Below are 16,712 nucleotides of genomic sequence, written 5' to 3'. Positions count from 1 at the left end.
AGTTTAAACACAAGGATAATGCCTGTTAGTAATGCCAACAAATCCTCTAATGGGGCATCATGGCTCAGAAATTTCCACTGAGTTTCCAATGGCTATTTTAACACAATTTGTCTTCATCTGGATCAGTAATCCATTTGCAATGCGTGTTATTAGAACAAAGGATACTAATACATATGTGAAAGTAGGAAAATTCATAATTTATAAATGAGTCTATGAACAATTTTCTGCAGAAAAGCAGAACATGGATGACTTGTATTTGTCTGGGTCTTCAGCTCGGGCCTTAGAGTTCCCAGACAGCTGCCATATCCTGGTATCCACCCACAGTTTACTGAGCCTGATGGGCTGGGAAGTTACCAGGATTATATCCCTAACCAAAGACCCACCTACTGTCATGGTGTTATGTTGTATAGTCGGATATATGAAGTCCTGAGTGGCCAGGCAATCTGAAACATAGGCCTCTGGTTATTGCTTTTGAAGAACAGAGAGGCCTGAACTACTTCAATGTGTTTCCACATATCCTTGCCATCTCCTGGAGGTAGGGTAACTGAATCTGGTGATCAAAAGGTATCAAATACCACATACAAGTCTAGTAGGTTAAGTATAAATGTGCACCCTCTGGAAGTGAGGAAAAAAATATGTATCAATGCAAAAAGGACTGCCCTTTAGAATCTGAAGACTCCTGGAAGCTGAAAACTGACCCTTGAGAATGATTTCTCCAATAATCTAACTTGGGATTCTCACTGCTAATGTAATATAAATATCAATTATAATACAATAATACAATCTCATATTACCTAAAAACCTCTGATTAATATAGGAAATATCTGCAACAACTTAACTTTTTTAATGCTTTTTCTTGTATGCCACATTGCCTTCCATCATTGAAATCTGCCTTGTGTATATTTCTCTACATCAATAATAAAAAGTACGTAAGTCATATCTAAAGAGATAGTCTCAAATCTGGAGTTACTGCCTGTTGGGCATCAGGGACCATGAATCCTCACAGGAAAAACATGAACAAAATTTAAAAAGCAGCAGGGGCTCAGTGACAATATCAGTAGCAGACATCCTCATATACTGGTTCAGAGTCAAGAACAAGCACATTTTTCACAGACGATAGTGTATATGACAACACTGCTTCCCCCATCCCACAGGGTAAATTGAACACATTTTCATTTCATTTCTTTTGTGGGCTCTAGTCTGCAAAGGCTGTTCTTGCCTCCATTAGAAGTTACCCTGAAAACTCACAAGGGCTATGTCTACACTGTGCAGCACTTCATTAAGCTAATTAACCCCCTCAGCAAAACATTTGAGGAGTAAAGGGACTTCAAAGTAGCCCAGGCACTCCAAAGTACCCACAGGTCAGCTGTGGCTACATGCGAGCCAGCACTTCGAAGTTTAACACTTCAAAGTTGGCATGGGGGAGAACTAGCTTAAGGAACTGCTGCATATGCACCACAGCACTTCATTATTAATCTCCCAACACCTTCCTTAGCGTGCTCTCTTTGAAGTTGGGAGCTAGGTATGGAATGGGGTTGCCTTTTCCTTCTTCTATTTTTTCGATGTGTGTTTTTTTTCTGCCAATTCATTTGCATGGCAACCAAATCAACATTACAATTTTACAAAATATTTACATCTGTTCAGGTAATGTGTCTAGAGCAGCATATTTTTCAAAATACAGAGTTTTGATAGAACTGCAGAAAAGCACATCTTTACTCTCATATATAAATAGTGATTAGAACAGGGGTCAGCAGCCCTCAGACCAAGTCCCAAGAGTGGCATGCGAGCCACTTTTCATCAGCCTGTGAGGTGGGAGCTCAGCCCCACCCCTCCTTCCCCAGGCAGCCATGAGCTTGCTCGAAGCCATGACTCTTGTGGATTAACAAAAGCCCAGCTAATGCTACCAATCATGACCTAAACAGAAAAGCTCTTCATCTTTATTTATTAATGAAGCTGTTGTAAATACGAGTATTAGTGACTTTAAAAAGTATCATCGACAGTTGGACCATACATAGGCATCAAAAGGTCAAATTTCAGCATTCTCCTTCAGAAGGGTTGCTGACCCCAGGGTTAGAATATATCAGCACACATAAAGGGGCTCTCAACAGAAACACGGCAGAAGAGGAAAGTTGTGAGGGAACATTGCTTACACAAGCTGGAAAGAACAGCAGAATCTGTGTTCCTTTCAATTCCCTCTTTGCTTTTATCACTGGCTATAAAGAGTAGAATCATCCTTGATCAAGTATAAAGAACAGCTCTAACTATAACTGCTTTAAATACTTTTATCAAAATAGCCAAATATGGATCATAAACCAACATGACACAAATAATAAATATTACAGAGGAATATGCAATGAAATTGAAGCAACTTGTTCATAACTGAAGTAAGCAATGCCCAAGGAAATAATTAAGTCAGATTTACATAATATAAAGCAATTATATGCATAAGAACATGTACAATTAGATTAGACAGGATAAAAAAGAACATGGAATATTAGCTGTCATGCTTCAGGGCATTAAGTAACTAGTGACAATTTAGGATAGAAAATAACCTTCCCCCATGAGTGTGTTATTGCATAATTGTCCATATTTTAGGGATTTTACACCCCTCATTGCCTTGCTCTGCCTTTGCCATATTTCGGACTAGAATGATCACTATGTGACCATGTATGGCAAATATTAGATTCCTAATAATGTACCAAGTATCAAAGAGGAATATAAAAATGTGTTAAAACTAAAACTAAAATATAAAAAAGTGATTATCATAAAATATTCAGAGAATTTTAAGAAAATATTTCTGGAACATAATTAAAATATGTCCCATGCAGCTAGAATTAAAGATATGATGTCACTTCCAATTTTTGAAGGTACTGTTTCAAGATCACTCTTGTCTAGTAAACATAGTAGCCAAACATATTGTAATTATATTAATTAATTAATAATTAATTATGTTAATATTAAAAAGTAACTCATTGAGTCAAAAAACTGACATTACCAGTAACAATTATGGAATTGAAGAGAGACAAAACAAGGCCCATGGGAACTGCAAGATTGTGCTGGGGTAGGGAAATCATGTGAAGTCTCTCTCCCATGTAAAGGCTCACAGAAGCAATCAGAGAAGCACATAGCCTCTCCAGCCAGCAGCTTTGAGTAGAGTGCAGGGGTGAAGCAAGCAGGGACCATGCTTGAGGAACCTCCTGGGTTGCTGGCCAGGAACTGCCTAGGTAAGCACCTCCCAGTGGCACCCTACCCTCTCCCTTCCTCCGGCTCTTTGCCCCCACCCACCTGCACTCCTGTCCCAAGTCAGAACCCTAACCCTCTGTTCCCCTGCTCCTGCACCCATACCCCCTCCAAATTATTGAAGGTGACAACTCAAATCCTTGCTCCCACTACACCCCTGTCCCCAGGGCACAATCCCCTTCCAGACCCTCCACCCCCTCTTATTGCCCTCCTCCAAGTCAGAATCCTCTCTTGCACCCATACACCCTCTTGGACCCTGCATCCTCCCCCGCACCACAATCTCCTACCCTGAGCTCCCTTCTGAAACCAATCGCCATTCAAGACCCAGCACACCTCCATTAATATCACATCTACTCCAGCCTTCTACTCAGAGGAAGATCAACCAACTAAACTCATCTTGATTTTTATGTCTAAGGCTACGTCTACACGTGCACCCAACTTCGAAATAGCTTATTTCGATGTTGCGACATCGAAATAGTCTATTTCGATGAATAACGTCTACACGTCCTCCAGGGCTGGCAACGTCGATGTTCAACTTCGACGTTGCTCAGCCCAACATCGAAATAGGCACAGCGAGGGAACGTCTACACGCCAAAGTAGCACACATCGAAATAAGGGAGCCAGGCACAGCTGCAGACAGGGTCACGGGGCGGACTCAACAGCAAGTCGCTCCCTTAAAGGGCCCCTCCCAGACACACTTTCATTAAACAGTGCAAGATACACAGAGCCAACAACTAGTTGCAGACCCTGTATATGCAGCACGGACCCCCAGCTGCAGCAGCAGCAGCCAGAAGCCCTGGGCTAAGGGCTGCTGCCCACGGTGACCACAGAGCCCCGCAAGTGCTGGAAAGAGAGTATCTCTCAACCCCCCAGCTGATGGCCGCCATGGAGGACCCCGCTATTTCGATGTTGCGGGACACGGATCGTCTACACGTCCCTACTTCGATGTTGAACGTCGAAGTAGGGCGCTATTCCCATCCGCTCATGGGGTTAGCGACTTCAACGTCTCGCCGCCTAATGTCGATTTCAACTTCGAAATAGCGCCCAACACGTGTAGACGTGACGGGCGCTATTTCGAAGTTACTGCCGCTACTTCGAAGTAGCGTGCACGTGTAGACGCAGCTTACATGTTTTAGTTATATATTGTTAAATAAGGATTAACTTAATATATTAATCAGTTAATACCCAATAATTCTGTAACAATTGTATTTTTTGAAACTATTCACTATATATTTTAATTGGCAAGTGTAAGTTATTATTTCTGACATATGTATGTCAATTTGCATATGAGGCTAACCATATTCATCTAGGGACCCCAATCATTATATCTGGGTATCTGACATAAAATGAACGTAAGAACATCTATAATGGGTCAGACCAAAGATCCATCAAGCCCAGTACCCTGTCTGTTGACAGTGGCCAATGCCAGGTGGGCCAAGAGGGTGTGGACCAAACAGGTAATGATCAAGCAATCTCTCTCCCGTCATCCGTCTCCAGCTTCTGACAAATAGAGGCTAGGGACACCATTCCTTACCCATCCTGGCTAATAGCTATTAATGGTCCTATAGCTGGGTAGACTTCCCAGAGGGGTTCGCTCTCCCCCAGGTCAGTGGGCAGCCACTCTGCCCCACTACCATGGGTATTAAAACAAACCCCCCAAGTCACTAGTTCTTAAGGCCAGCCTTATTTCAGGTGGGGAAATGTGCCAATTCACAGGCCCAGCCTTTGCAATAGGCTTGCAAGATGCAACAGTTCAGGTACCCACCTTGCTTCAGGCAAGCCATGGGGGAATTAGCCCCAGTCAGGGGACCTACCCCTAGGGCAGGGCAGCAAACACACAGTCTCACCAAGTCCCAGCCCTGGGGCATGGCAGGACAGCAAACACAGTAGCAAGAGAGTCCAGGCCCTGGTTTAAGGCAGGTCAGCAATCAAACAGTCTCAAGGGAGCCCAAGCCCTGGTTCAGGGCTGGGCAGCAAACAGTCTCAGCAAGGGCAAAGGCACTTTGCCTGTGTTAGAGGGAGGGGAGACTTCCACCCAGTATGTGGGTGCTGGAGGGGAAGATGCAGGCTCACCCACTCTACCACATCCCAGCCCAGGGCACAGTGCAGAAGATGGTCTGCTGCATAGATCAGCGGGGATCCAGACCACAACATTCTGCCCAAGGACCTTTAACAGTCCTCTCTATTCCCTGAGCTCCTTCTGTTCCCCTCTCATCGCCTTTCTGGACACCAGTTGGGGCTTTTGGGGGTTCAAGATCCAGCTGGGGTCCAGGGTCTGATCCAGGCCTCAGCTGCTTGTGGGTCTGACTGCCTCAGCCAAGCTCAGGGTGCAGGTTGAGGCTGCTGTTCAGGTTGGTCTTCTGGGTCAGGCTGGTTCCGAGAGGTTACTAGGGGTGCCAGGACCAGCAAAGGTCCAGGTGGTCCAATCCAGTTTGCGGCCCTCTGCAGGTTATCAGTTTCTCAGGCAGAGAGTGCAGCATAGTCTTCTGGTTCCTCTGGAGGCTGTTCCCAGTTTGAGTCCTTAAGGCTGGGCTTTTATATTCCTAGCCCAGCCTATTGACTTCTGGTCAGGTGATGGGGAGGGATCAAGTTCGGTTCAAAATAGCACCTGGAAGGGTCCCTCCCCCTCTGGGTCAGTGGGTGGCCACTCCACCCCACTACAGAGCCTAACCTCCATGAAATTATCTAGCTTTTTTTTAAACCCTGTTATAGTCCTAGCTTTCACAGCTTCCTCTGGCAAGGAGTTAGTTCCACAGGTTGACTGTGCAATGTGTGAAGAAGAACTGCCTGTTATCTGTTTTAAACCTGCTGCCCACTAATTTCATTTTGTGTCTTCTAGTTCTAATATTATGGGAACAAGTAAGTAAGTTTTCCTTGTTCACTTTTTCCACACCACTCATAATTTTATATATCCCTATCATATCCCCCCTTAGTCTCTTTTTTTCTAAAATGAAAAGTCCTAGTCTCTTTAATTTCTCTTCTTATGGGACCTGTTCCAAACTCCTAATCATTTTAGTTGCACTTTTCAGAACCTTTTCTAATGTCAATATATGTTTCTTTCGAAATGAGGAGGTCACTTTTGTACATTGTATCCACAATATGGGTGTTTCATAGTTTAATATAAGGGCAATAAGACTTTTTCCATTTTATTCTCTATCCTTTTTTTAATTATTCCTAACATCCTGTTTGCTTTTTTGACTGCCACTGCACATTGTGTGGATGTTTTCAGAGAACTAGTATAAAATATATTTTGGAACTTATTCTTATCTAAAATATTCAAAGGAGCTCATGCAAAGCAGGATGCAAATAGTCTTTAGCACTATGAATCTTCTTGCTTGTAAATATTTCAGCAAGTAAAGACTCTTAAAACACTTACCCAGACACAAATTTCACACTTGCTTCTATCCTTTTTGCTCCTGTCTTTTGCACTCTTTCTTTTAGTCCTTCTTTCAATGTATCGGCTATTAAATTTCTATGAGTATTTATTATGCTTAAGATATTTTCCGTTATTCATTAAACATCTAGAATAATTATCCATAAAATAACATAAAAGAACAAAAGGTTAAGGATCTAACAGAATATTATATCCACAACGTATCACAAACCTCTTTGCAGAGCACTGTTGGTTTTATGGTTAAAAATGACACTGTAATCATGTTGACAAACAGATCTGCTTTTATTTTCTCAACAATATCTTTAGCCAAGATAAACCAAGATAAATGACATTTCACAGGAGGCATACAAATAATGAAATTCTGTTACTCTCTACTCTTCTTACCGAGCTTGCGGAGATACTAATTTGGAACTGCAATCAATGTCTTGTCATGCATCACATGAGCATAAAGCAAACAAACAAAAGACAAAGTTCAGCTTTGAAAGAGCTGTATGTTGCACAAAATCATGATTTTTTTTCTTGCAGTGTGAAGGAAGCTTACAAAACCTTTGTTTCTTATTCCTGTACCAGCTTCCCCCATACCCATCCGTTAAAGTGGGTAGGAGATTGGGGGTGCAGGAAAGGGTCCAGGGTCCAGGAGAGGGTATGGGTGAAGGAGAGGATTCTATCTCATGTTGATTTAACACAAAATTGTTCACACATTTCTCTCTGAAAATGAAATTCTGAGCTATGTCACTATATGGTCTCCATCGCAGGTGTTCTTATGACAATAAAGGGATTAATTTCCTTTTTTCTTTTATAGTTATTCCAATACAAAACAACCACCACCACATCCTTTCTCACTTAGTGGTCGAAACACCACTGCCCTTCATGAGAAAGAGTGTGTGTGAACACAATAATATGTATGGGGAAAAGTATAAGCAAGAAGTAATAATAATTTTTAATGTATAGTTATTGGGGACTGAGAGTTGTACCAGACATGGCACACCAATTACTGTTTTTGGGTAGTTGGACTTCATCAGAATTTGTGTTTGTTGTGTGTGAAAAATCTGGCCATTTCTTACAAATAATCTAAATGGGGAGTTAGGTATATAATTACAGACAAACAACTTGCATCTTTTGGGCTTAATAATCCATCTTTGCTACCACTGGAAGAAATAATTACCAGGAGTTAACCTTCCCTTGTTAAAACAAAGTAACAGCCTTCTGCAAAGGTTTAAATGAATTGAGATTATGTCAATGCTTGAGTTTTCCTTTAGTTTTTATTATCTCTCTCTTTTCAATGAAACATCAGTCTGGTATATGAGACCAGTACAAAGAGACCTATTGGTAAGGTAATTATATTGGATTGTATTCACCAGATTGAACTACCTGCTTGGTTGTGATGCAGGGAAACAAAGTAACCATAAATCTTACTTAACTGGCCAATGCTTCATGTTATCAGAATGACAAGAACCAGAGTGGTAGCCATGTTAGTATGCGTCCACAAAAACAACTAGGTTCTGTGGCACCTTATAGACTAACAGATTTATTGAAGCATAAGTTTACATGGGCAAATACCCACTTCATTCGATGCATTAGATGCATGCACTAAAGCTTACGATCAAAAAAAATCTGTTAGTCAAAAAGGTGCAACAGGACTCCTTGTCGTTGTCAGAGTGGTAGATGAAATGAGTTAGAACACTGCAGTGAGCCTTTCCTATTTATTCTCATTCAGTTCCAGTGCAAGCCACACAAAACAGCAGTCAAATTTATATGGAGTACAAAGGCTGAGATGCTCTGTCTTGGTACTTGAAGTCACTCAGACCACTTTCATAGAATGCTAGAATATTAGAATTGGAAGGGACCTCAAGAGATTATCAAGTCTAGTCCTCTGCCCTCACAGCAGGACCGAGCACCATCTGGACCAGTGGTGCCCAAACTCTATGTCATCATGCCCCGCTTTTCATTTTTGAGAAATCCTCACGCCCCTCCACCTCTTCTTTACTATCATCCAATCTCCCTTTTAATAAAATTTTCAATTTTTAATTTAAAATAAATGCAAAAATAGTTTTGTTTTATTTTTTTAGCCCCTTGTGGGAGCCAGGTACAGCCCCAGCTGGCCAGCTGCCTAAGCCCCATGCCAACTGCCAGAGCTGCCTGCACCAGCCACCCGCCAGAGACCTGCACTGCCAGAGCCACCTGCCCAAAACCACACTGCTGAGGCCAACTGCACACCTGCCTGCCCGCCAGCAGTCCAAGCCTCGCGCTGTCAGGACAAGCCACCTGCCCACCAGCCACCTGCCCCACCTGTGGGCCAGCTGCCCAAGCCACCCACCCAAGCCCCATGCTGCCAGGACCAGCCGCCTGCCCGAGCCGCTTGAGCCCGGAGATGCTGGGACCAGCTGCCCAAGCCCTGCAAATCCCGCAAGACAACTGGCTGCCCAAGCCCCACAAACCCAGTGAGCTGCCCACCTGAGCCCCTTCCCTCCCACAAACTCAGGTACCACCAGACTCCCACTTTTTTCCCATACCCCTCACCTGAGCCAGGCACCCCATCCCCCCATCTAATCCCACCCTCCTCCTCCCCCACCAACCCACACTCACTCATCTTTGTAGAAGGCAGCTAGTTCCATGTGGGTCTTCGCCGGCTGCCTGCTTTTTATGGCATCTGCGCTGGGTCACCCACATAAAATGGCAGGGCCTGAGAGCCAGAAGCAAAGGCCAGCACTTTCTTGGTGTATGGGGAAGGATGGGGGGTCACCTCATGCCCCCCTGGAATTTCTTCATGTGCCCCCCAGGCGGGCATGTCCCCCGGTTTGGGAAACCATAATCTAGACCATCCCTTGTAGATGTCTATCTAACCTGGTCTTAAATATCTTCAGTGAAAGAGATTCCACAACCTCCCAAGGCAATTTATTCTAGTGTTTAACCACTCTGATAATCAGGAAGTTTAGGAACTTTAAGAATGAACTTGTGAGATGAGCATCAGGAAAAAACGGTTTTCATCTGTATATGAAAATAAAAAGCTCAAATAACTGTTTAACAACATGGTTTTTTTTCCTCATTGAGATAATGTTTTTACAACATAGTACAAACAAAGCATATGTCTATATTTTTAAAATGTACTTAGAATAGAAATATACGTTAACCGCAGTGGACTACTTTGTCACAGCACTTTAAAGTAACACCCTGGATAGCCCAGACTCACTATAGTGACAGAATTATTTTATGTTTTGTACAAAGTACCCCTGGCAAAATGTCATTTTGAAAACCTCAGTCTGTTAAATGTTTGCCACCTGTTGAATTGTGAATGTATGATCATTGCTATATGCATTAGTGAAGTATGTTGTGAGGTTTCCAACATTTCATTCTCAACAAAGGACAAGCCAGACATGTGTTGGTGACCCATTAAATGGAATTGATTCTCCTAATGGTCATCCCAAAGACTTCTCACAGACAATCAGGAGGCAATTGAAACTGCTTGACTAATGTGGGCTGCCTAAATATCCATGTAACTCTGCCATGAAGCCTCTAGGATGTCCATGACAGTCCCATGCCTGGATGAAGGAGGAGGGTTGGTCACATGAGTGACGATGCACTGACTATGAAACAACAATATGAATGAAATCTGATGCCACTATGACTAAATGATAAAATATGTTGGTTCAGACTTCGCCAGTGTAAACAAGGTTCACAACACCAATTGAGCAATTGGGGTTGGGTTGATAAATCAGCTACCAATTGAAAATTACAACTAAAACATATACTATCAATTGGAATGTAGAACGTCCAAACACTGTGGGTGAGTGAAAATTTAGAGTTGCTTTGAAAGGAGAGGGAGACATACTGATACAATACACTTGGACTGGTGGAGAAGCATTGGACGGCATCAGGAGAGGTGTGGTTGCAAAGTCATTTGGTCAGGGAGCAAATGAAGCATGAGACAGGAGTCAAATTCTTTTTTAGCAAAAGAGCTAGACGTGCATGGTTAGGATACAAAATGGTAAGTGCAAGAATGATGGTAGCAAGATTTGAAGCAAAACTATTCAACATCTTGGTCATTTAAGTGTATGCACCCACATCAAACAGTATAGAGGAAGAGACTGAGGTTTGTCTATCAAGGTTTGACAAAGACTCTGAAGGAGATACCAAAGAGAGATGTGTTGATCATCAGAGGAGATTGGAAAGCAAAGGTCAGACAGATAACAAAGGTTGGGAGAGTAATGGGGAGGTTTGGATATGCAGAAAGAAACAAATGAGGCAAGAAACGAGGCAAGAAACTACTAGGCTGGGTCAACACGTGCCCCTTCCTTTCGAAAGGGGCATGTTAATGAGAGGGTTCGAAAGATGCTAATCAGGTGCTGCAATGAATATGCAGCACCTCATTAGCATAATGGTGGGTGATTTGAAAGTGCGGCTTTTTGAATCATGCTCTACCCATGGAGACGGGACCTTCCGAAAGGACCCTGCAGTTTTCAAAAGCCCTTCTTCCTATCTGGTGATCAGAAGAAGGGCTTTCAAAAACTAGGGGTTCCTTTCGGAAGGTCCTGTCTCCACGGGCAGCGCGCAATTCAAAAAGCCACACTTTCGAATCACCACGGACACCATTATGCTAATGAGGTACTGCATATGCATTGCAGCTCCTCATTAGCATCTTTCAAACCTGCTCATTAACATGCCCCTTTCAAAAGGAAGGGGCACGTGTAGACCCAGCCCTAGAGTTTGCTATGTAGCATGAGATGGTGATCTGCAACACAAGAATCCAATAAAAAGATTGTAGGAAGTGGGCATGGTGATCAAATGATGAGAAATCCAAGCACATGATAGATATGATTTTGATAAGAAGAAGATTGGTAACATCAGTATAGTAGAGCCAAACTTTCCAGGGAGCATATATAGACTCAGACCATAGCCTAGTGACCACAAACATCAAGATGAAACTCCAGAGAAAGTGTAACTCAGAGATTATGAAAAGAATAGATATGGAGAGGCTAGGCAAGGAAGAAATAGGGAATGTGTACAGAGCAGCACTCAAAGAGAAAATTAGGAATGCAGCCACAGAGAAAGACTTATGAGAGCCAAAGGGATTGCCACAGCAACAGAACAGGCAATTGAGCAGACTGTTCCAGAAGAAAATAAGTTGATTATTCAGGAGACACTAAAGTTGGTCCAAGAGAAGAGAATGTTGCAAATCAGAAGGGATGCTTCTGAGAGGGCAGAACAGCAATATAGGGTGAAATACAATGAGGTAAGGAAGGCTGCCAGAAAGGATAAGGCGAAATGGTTGGAGCAGTTTGAAGATATAGACAGCATTTGCTGAATGCAAGATGGAAGTAAGACCAGGGAGATATCTCCACCAAGCATCAAGAGCAAGACCAATATTTTGAAGGAGGAATAGAAAGAACAGTGAAACAACTAAAGAATAACAAGAGCCCTGGAAATGATAAGATCATAGGAGAGTTGATTAAATATGGTGGAGAAAGTATGATTCAGGAAATACACCAACTATATAATATATCTTGGAAAGTAGGGAAAGCACCTAAGGAACGGACAAAATCAGTGCTACTAACAATACACTAGAAAGGAAGTGCATTGGAGTGCAAGAACTACAGAAAGATAATCCTAACAAGTCATCTAGGCAAGGCGCTGATGATGATACTGCCATAGAGACTAAGACTGCAGATAGAAGAACATCTAGCAGATGAGCAAGCGGGCTCAGGAAAGATAGTACCACACAGCAGATATTGGCACTAAGAGTGATAGCAGAGGAAGCTCGATGAAAGAACAAGAACATCTACGTTTGCTTCATCAATTCTCAAAAGGCATTTGACAATATTGATCAGAAAGTGACTTGGGTGGTGTTGGAGTCATACTGAGTGGATAGCAGACTGATACGGTTATTGAAGAATATCAGTGACAATGCAGAGGCAGTGATGAGAACGTTTGGGGAGTTGGGAGGTTGGTTTAGAATGAGTGGAGGGATGAGACAAGGAGATCCGATATCATCTAGTGTCTTCGTCACTCACCTAGAGAAAGCAATGGACAAGATTAGGGAAGAGGTAGAAGGAATATCTGTGCATGGGATGAGAATTAACAACTTGAGGTTCATGGATAATACAGTTCCCATTGAGGAAGATGAGGAGAAACTAGCAAAAATGGTGCAGGTGGTAAATGAGGAAGAGAAGTAGCACGGACTGATTATGAACAATAAAACAAAAACAAAGTATTTGGAGGTAAAGAAATAGGAAGGAAGATAAATGTAGATGGGATTGAACTAGAGAACGTAGAGAAGTTCATTTATCTGGACAGCAACATAACATATTATCTAGAATGTAAGAGGGAAATACCAACTGGAATAGCAAAAGCAAGAGTGAGTTTGAAGGTGATGGATAAGATCTGGAAAAGCAAAGCGATTAGCTTAGGAACAAAGCTGAGTTTCTTGAAAACGTGGGTATTCAGCAGCATGTTGTACAGATGTGAGACATGGGTGATAATGAAAGATTTGAGGACAAGAATATTGGCATTTGAGAGGAGTTGTTATAGAACAATCCTGAGAATAGGGTGGATGCAGAAGGTCACCAACGAGGAATTATACAGGAAAATAAAGCCAAGACAGAACCTCCTGCAGAAGGTTATACAACACAAGTTACAGCTATTCAGCTAATCCTGAATCTGCATATTTGCAGAATGAACAACAAATGAAAAATCAAGACCCTGGTATTCAGCATAAAGGAGGTTTGAATAGGAGAGGCAGACCCCACAGAGAGTGGGTAGATCATACAGTAGATTGGTGCAGACCTAGTCTACAAAAACTAAGTCACTCCTGTGGAAGTATAAGAGTTACATTGTAAAAATCACACTATGATACAATGTTGTTTCTGAGTTCAAGAAGGGGAAGTTATGCTGTGTGTAGGAATGTAGGGTGGGTTTGGATGGAGCCAGGTGTGCCTGGGAAAGCAGGAACCAGAGCAGTAAGTGCTAGATGGTAATTAATTAAGGTAACCAGAGAGTCATAAACAGGAGACTGCTGAAGGTGATATGGAAATGAAAATACATGACTAGTCTCAGGGGCTATGTGGGGGGGTGTGTGTGTATGTTTTTTTTTCTTCTTTGTTTATTAACTTGCCTTCTTTTGTCTATATAAATTGAGAGACCTGAGCCCTAGGCGGGGGCTCACCTTTTACCGAATGTATTAGCAGAGCAGCTTTGCTAATATACAGAGTGGTCTGACAAATTGTGAGTCTCGAGTCTAACTTTGACACTCCACACTGGACAGGGAAAGTTGGAAGGAAATAGTGAGAGAGGCGCCAGATACCAATGGGCACTGAACCCATGGTTGTTGATGATGGTGATGATAATCCCCATGTCACAGAAAGGATCTTCTTAGGAAGTTGGAAGATGGTATAACAAGAGAGATAATGACATTATCACTTGGTTTCCCTCCCACCCCTGTCTCCCACATCTTTACTCCTGGACGAACATTTGGAGAACATACTTTGACCTAGGGAAAGGTCATTCCAGGCTGGAAGGCAGTCCTAGTTTGTGAATTGATGATATATGTAACCCGCTTGCACCGTCTGTCGAGGTGCAACTTATTTTTCATTCAACTCTTGCTTAGACTAAAAGTTTAGGATTTAGAATGTATGTTTACGTTTCATTTTCTAAAGGTAACTATTTCTGACATTTAAGACTGCCACTTACAATCACTTATCTACATCCTATAGTGAATGAATATATGTTAATGTTTCATCCTTACCTGTGAATTTGTCTAAAGTGATTGAAAAAATCTGTTCACTTTACAGAGGCTAGTACATATCCACTTTCCTGTGAAGAAGTAGTGAAATAAGTAATGAGTTTATTTTGGTCAGGCTTCTAACATCGGAAAAATGGTACAATTCAGGGGTGCCAGGCTGGGAATCTAGGGAGGGGAGAGAACTGGCTGAAGCTGGTCAGCTGATAGTTTATGAGCAGATGGGAAATCATTCATGCAACTCATTTAAGCGTGTCCCTGAAAGTGGATGTCTCTGTCAGTTTTGAGCTTGTCAGAGGTTTGTAGTTTGTCATCAGCATCATGGTTTGCGAGGCAGCCCATGTTGGTGAAACCAGAGGGCACAAGGGTGCTGCAGTCTGGATTGCACTCCAGAAACCTTATCATGAATTTATAACACGGTCCCATCACATAAACTCAGCCATGTTATTTGCTGGCTAAGATTAGCTAGTTGACAATGATCTCAACAAGTTTGACCTCCAGCATCTTTTATCTATGCATGCCATAATTTCAGAAATAGCCACAAAACTAAATCAGCTCCAGAAGTCAATTTCACAGCAATTTTAAAAACAAACTTGGAGCAATAAAGAAAGTAGAGGGCAAGCTTGAGCTGAAAGATAATTACTCATGAAAGTCCCTTAAAGCACAATATTTTCATTTTACGTTAATAAGGTGGACTCAAGAATGGAGACAGCCTTTTTATATAAAAAATAGTTTCAGTCCAGAGAAAACTGTGATGAATAGACAAGTATAAAATTCCAATAAAATGGTGATTTTTCATAAAGTCTAAGGAAAATATTAATTCTAATGTAGTGATTAAAAGCTTACAGAAAAAAGTAGGTTGACCAGAGGTGACAAATTTGTGGTATGAATTTTTACTGCTACAAGTCAAGAAAGAATCAACAACATACTAAACTAATAATATCCTCAAAGATATACTTATTTCAACATTGTAGTCTTGTATTATACATCATCTCATCCATCTGGAAATAGAAAATTGGCCAGGTGTTACAGCAAATAGCTGGCATACAAGCACCTTTAATAGCTTGCTCTTAACTGGGGTGACAGGGAACAAGTTATAAAATATGAAAGGAAACACCTCAGACACTCAAAGTTACCTCACATTTGTATGCAAAGAAAAGCAGTCAAGACAAGAAACTGTTATTACTATACGAAAACTTGTAACCTATTCCAATGAATCAAATATTTCCATATAACAAGGAGTAGGGTTTGTACAGCATAGCCAGTAATATAGCTGAAAGAAGGAAAAAAAAATTCTTTTTTCATTCTATAAATATATTATAGGCTTGAGTCTGCAGTGGCAGTTTTATGTACACAGGTCCTACAGTAGAATAACGATTTATGTAGAAGACTTCCTGTAGCCTCAGTTCAGAGATGTGTAAAACTCCCTTTGAGCTCTCTGAGAAAATGTTAAGACTCACCCATGATTAAAAATCAATGTTGTTTAAACAAAAAAAGAGAGAGAGTTCTTTGCGATTCAACTCAGGTATTCACATATTCCAACTATAATCAAGTACCTCCATATTCCATTTGATTAACATAAAATATTTAATGTACTTGCATGAATCAGTAATTAACCATGTAAACTCCTCATTATGGAGGTAATAATCATAGGAATAAGGCCATCAGAGGGCCCCTGTTTTCTCCTCCTCCCTTTAATGTTTAAGTTGTGAAACCAAAGAACATTTGAATGCATAGATATCAGTCACTAAACAACAGTCAATAATGGAATGATCACGGAACAGAGACAAATAAATTTAAAAACGCAGACCACCAACACAACATAATACATACTGATTTAATGCACATAACATACGAGGTAAACTCTGGATATTCTTTCCAACTAGAATTATAGGTTCTTTATGCTCCACCTACACAGAAAATAAAACTTTGTTCTTAACTTAGTGTTAGCTAACCCATTTTATCCAAGATGGATTAAAATAGCAGCAATGGAAAGGGTCAACTTTCAGATCCTGTTAGCAGCTGAAGTACAGTTCCCCTCTCCTCCCTTGTACTTTTTGGTTCTATAGGCTTATCCTAACCGGCAGCTGATTTATGGCTTATATACCCCTGTTCTGAACAAGGCAGTGAAGAAAATAATAAGTGAAAAAACAATGGATGAAAATTTGTACAGATTGAACCTTTCTCATCTGGCTGCCTGGAGACCTGATTTGTGTTAAACAAGAGCATTTGCCAGACCCTGGGAGGTTAGTGTTGTCTAACACATTACCAATTCTTCCACTGTTTAGTGGGTTCTTAAAAGACTTTGGCTATGTCTACACTGAAACAAAACTTTGAAATGGCCAT

The sequence above is a fragment of the Carettochelys insculpta genome, chromosome 1 (genome assembly GCF_033958435.1).
Source record: "Carettochelys insculpta isolate YL-2023 chromosome 1, ASM3395843v1, whole genome shotgun sequence".
NCBI lineage: Eukaryota > Metazoa > Chordata > Testudines > Carettochelyidae > Carettochelys > Carettochelys insculpta.
The sequence above is the reverse complement of the archived record's forward strand: the minus strand, read 5'-3'. Positions refer to the sequence as shown.